This window comes from Chrysochloris asiatica, unplaced genomic scaffold, assembly GCF_000296735.1.
Source record: "Chrysochloris asiatica unplaced genomic scaffold, ChrAsi1.0 scaffold00001, whole genome shotgun sequence".
Classification (NCBI taxonomy): Eukaryota; Metazoa; Chordata; class Mammalia; order Afrosoricida; family Chrysochloridae; genus Chrysochloris; species Chrysochloris asiatica.
In genome coordinates, this window is record NW_006408519.1 from 2,128,731 (window position 1) to 2,133,516 (window position 4,786).

Below are 4,786 nucleotides of genomic sequence, written 5' to 3' on the forward strand. Positions count from 1 at the left end.
TTGTTGTTTTTTTAAATATGTTGTTGGATTCTCTTGGGTAGGATTTTGTTGAGAAGTTTTGCATCTGTGCTCATGAGAGATATTGGTCTATAATTTTATTTTTTCATGATGTCTTTACCTGATTTTGGTATCAGGGTTGTGCTTGTTTCATAAAATTAAATTGGGAGTTTTCCATCCTCTTCTGTATTCTGGAATAGTTTGAGTAGAACTGTTGTTGCTAAGTGCCCTCAAGTCGGTTCTGACTCATGACAACTCTGTATGTATAGAGTTTCCAAGGCTGTAAATCTTTTGTGGAAGCCAGAAGCATCCACTTTCTCTGTGGATGGGCTGGTGAACTTGAACTGCCATATTTGTATCCTATAGAGCTACTGCACTCCCTGACAAGTTTGAGTAGAGTTGGTGTCAGCTCTTCTGAGAAATTTTTATAGAATTCACCAGTAAAGCCATCTGGGCCTGGACTTTTTTCTGTTGGGAGTTTTTTAATGACTTGATCAATTTCTTCTTTTGTTATAGATCTGTTCAAGTTTTCAGCTTCAATCTATGTTAATTTAGGTAGGTTGTGTGTTTCTAGAAATTTGTCCATTTCTTCTAGATTTTAAAATTTGTGGGAGTAGAATTTTCCATAGTATTTTGATTTTGTATTTCCACTAGTTGTGTTGTGATGTCACCTATATAATTTCTTATTCATGTTATTTGCATCTTCGCTTTCTTCTCTTTTGTTAGATTTGCCATGGATTTGTCAAGTTTATTAAACCTTTTAAAGAAACAACTTCTTGTCTTGTTGATTCTATTGTTTTTCTGTTTCATTTACTTCTGCTCTAAACTTTATTATTTCTTTTCTTCTGGCAGAACTCTCATTTTTCTTGGGAACTTCTCCCACCACCTTGCTGTAATATGGATTCACAAGTTGGTTCAAGGAAGTGCTCATAGACTAGGAGAAAATGGAGTAGGAATGAGGGTGGGACAATTTTAAAGAGACTGAAGATCGCAATAATCTTAAAAAAAAATCTTCAGTATGGTATTAAGGAAGTTAAAATGCTGGGAAGTAGAATATTTTGATCAGAGTGCAATCTCTTAATTTAAAGTTTGGGAGATATAATAGTTCCAGGAGACTATAGAAGTTGATGCAGCCATGGAGTTGGCTACTGAAGTGATGTGAAGGTGAGGGTTACTGAAGGCGAGGAGGAAATAAAACAATAACCTAGATAGATACTTGCCTTGTAGTTGGCAGGAAATGGTGGGGAGAGGAAGTCGGAGTTAGGAAAATAAAATGGCAGAGGAGAAAGTGGAGTAACTGGATAAAAAGACCATGTTCAATACCACAGCCCATCTTTGGCTTCATCACCATGAGAATATGGTTCTAAGGAAAAGTTCTAAGGGGACTGTTTACTTTCTCTGGGCCTTGCTTCTTCTCCCCTTCGCCTTCCTCAGATGGTGACTGATACAGCAGTGAAGTTGTGTAGCTAGGACTGTGGAAAGGCTGGGGTTTAGGGATAAAAATTTAAGATACATCAGGAAAATAACACTCCAGCTTTATTTATATGAGATAGACATTTGTTTGGAAAAGTAAGACTAAATGAGATTTTTAAAAAGAGAACAAAAACCAAGCATCAGTAGTGTTCTGACTACACCATGGGGTTACTGACCACTGGATGCACCAATGGAGTACAAGCCTTTGGGTAGCTCTCCGCTGTGGTGGAGCAGCCCAGGCTTCGGCTAAGCTTTTCCAGTTATTTCTGGGAGCTTTGTGGGAGTATCTCTGAAAGCTCACCAACAGTGCTCTCCACTCCACCTGGAGCCCACCACTTTGCCCATTTCTTGATTCAGCTCACTTTACTGAGGTTCCTGGTCCTCTACCATAGAAGTCTCCTGAGGGTTTCCTGTTACTTTCTTTGAAGAGTTTCTAACCAATAACTTGACTCGCTCGCCAAGGGTACCATTTCTTGGAGCTTTTTGTGCTGGTGCTTGTGGGCTGTTAATAGTTTCCCTAGAGCAGCATTGCTCCTGAACATGCTTGCCAGGACTACTGGACCCTCCTCTAGGATGCCTCCGGGCATAGCCAGGATGGCTATTGATGAGCTGAAGGGCAGAAAATGGCTTGTGTTATGATTGCTGGATCTTGATATATCAATTTCAACTCATGAACTGCCCCCCAAAAGTTTCTTGACAAAGTGGGGAGATTATTTTCTGTCTTGTGTGTGATCCAAAAGTCAACTAAGGTCTCCTTGACCCTTGTGACATATGGGCTGGACCCCTGTGTGAATGCCCTAGGCATTATCTGAGATCTATGGGGAGTCTTAGTAGAGGCAAGCATTCCTCAGTCTCCTCTGGACCCAAGCTCCTGATATAGCAGTTAGTTTAGAACATTGGTCCCTTACCATCTCACATGTGCTATTTTTTGGTCCACATCAACTTGCTGTCAAGACCAGCAGTTAATTCTTTGCTTTTTCTCAAAAACAAAAACTCCCTTAATGTGTATAAATTAACTATGATATATACTAGATACTACTGAATATTTAGTAGCTCTGGTAGCATAGTGGTTACAAGTCAAATTATTATCTGTGTCTTGGCCACCGCCCACTTCAATGGCAGGGAATAGAAACTCATCCAAGTCCTGTTAGACAGGACCTAACAGCAGCCTGGACTGGCAACCTTCATCTACAATGTAAGCTCTCTCTGTCTGTATCACCTCATGCCCAATTCCTAGAAAACAGAACCTTTCTGACTGAGCTCTTGTTGGGGTCCTGTGTAGAACCGTGCACCCATGGTGGGAGACAGCGCGTGTCTGGGAACAATCCTGCCAGAATCCTTTACAACCTCTCCCTCCTTTGAGGTGGGGTGGGATTGAATTCTTAAAGGAGATCAAGTGTAGAAACAATGTAAAAAGCTCTATTAACAAAGTTCTGCAATGTGAGGCTGAATGAGTTGTTTTGGGAAAGGTTTAGCTAATGTGGTTTTGAGGTGCAATGGTATCGTGTGACCTCTAGAAATAGAAATTAGAATAATGATTGTCAACATGTGATCCCTAATACTCTTTGAGGATCCTCAAAATCCTTCCTTTTCCAACAATAAATCTCTCTAAGGCTGGATTTCCTTCTCTCAACTAAAACAACTTGTTGCAGCGGATCTGTGAAGGCAGAAGGAGATAGTTCAGGCTCTTTTGGAAAACAGACATTAGAGAGATTTGTAAAAATATAAAACAATGTCATTCTTCTCAAGCTCTTGTTTTTGTTTTGGAAAACAAATTTTCCATTAAAAAATGTTACATTAGCATGTGATGAGTTTACTCCTTTTATTGTAAGTGAATACATATTTTAGAAATTTTTGTTTTAGTTTTGAATGTGCTAAGTATGGACAGATAAAGCCCACATATGCTCATTGGGAGGTTCTTAATAATTTTTAAGACTGTAAAGCAGTCGTGTCCAAAAAGTTTGGGAATAACTAAATGAGAATAAGAGGATCAGCACCGGAGCCTCTTCATCCTCTTTTCTGTCTCCCTCTTTTTTTTAATATGACTGTATTTATTTGTCACACATAGAAATCTCTTTTATTTTTGACTGGACTCAGAGTTGGAGGTAGAAGCTCTCAGAGAGGACAGCCTCCGTCTCTTGTCAATTTGTTCCTGACGTTTTTCTTTGGCCTCCTTCATCCTCTTGGCCAAAAGCTTGGCACATCCTGCAGCCTCCTCCTTGTTTTTCTTAATGAGCTGTTTCTTCAGAGCAATATGCCAACGTTTGTGTTGCAGGACACGTGGAGTAACAAGACGCTGTTGCAGGACACGTGGAGTAACAAGACGCTGAATCTTGGGCGCTTTGGTCCTGGGTTTCTTGCCTTCTGTGTTCAGTGACTTTCTCACAGCATACTTGCGGACATCATCTTCTTTAGAGAAATTGAAAAGTTTGCGGATTCTGCGAGCTTTCTTGGGCCCCAGATGACGAGGCACAGTTGTGTCTGTCAGTCCTGAGATATCTTTCTCTCCTTTTTTTTTTACAATGACCAAGTTGAGAACACTGAAGTTGGCATCCACAATGCAACCCCGGACAGATTTGCGCTGTCTTTCTCCAGTTCTCCTTGGTCTGTAACAGGAATGACCCTTACCCAGAAGCAGGCGGACATGGCCATGGATCAAGACACCCTGCTTCATGGGAAAACCCTGCTTGTCATTCCCACCACTGATGCGGACAACAAGACCCTTCCACTAGTCACCCAGCGAGTCAGCAGCAACTTCTGTGGCCATTTGTTTCTCATAAAAGGTACGAAGCTTGCGTTCATCATCCACTTCCATCAATGAGTTTCTGGCAGCCAGTGGCTGGGAAGGAGATGTTCAGCTTCATGGTGAAGCATCTGATGGCCTCCGGCCTCTGCAGTGTCACATAAAAGAGCTCTCCCTCTTTTTGATGCATCCTGTCTCATAGCTTGAAGGGACTCGGAGATTAACGCCTTTCTGATTTCTAGCATTGGGAATCACACTCTACTCTCCTGCTGGATTCTGGGGGCAAATTAAGAAAGAGCCAGGGATCTGATTGTACCTCAGCTTATGGGTCCTTTCCCTAGAAAGCTGAGTCAAACAGAACATTAGATAAAGAGGCGATATTTGGTACATCACGCTTTCTTGTTAAAGACAAGCTCAGTTTAAGGTAGAAAATTCAGGTAAACAATTCTTTCCCTGCTCAGAGAACCCTGGTAGAAGGACTTGGAGCATTCCTCTGTGAGAATGTTTCTGAATACATCTTCTTTGATGTAAATTGACAAAGACAATTCATGCTCTTCTACAAAATAAGTGATC

General features: G+C 41.1%; 1 pseudogene; it reads right to left on the reverse strand.

Annotated features, from left to right (window-relative positions):
* Positions 1-3,547: 3,547 nt before the first annotated feature.
* Positions 3,548-4,334, reverse strand: LOC102814853 (annotated as a pseudogene).
* Positions 4,335-4,786: the final 452 nt, after the last annotated feature.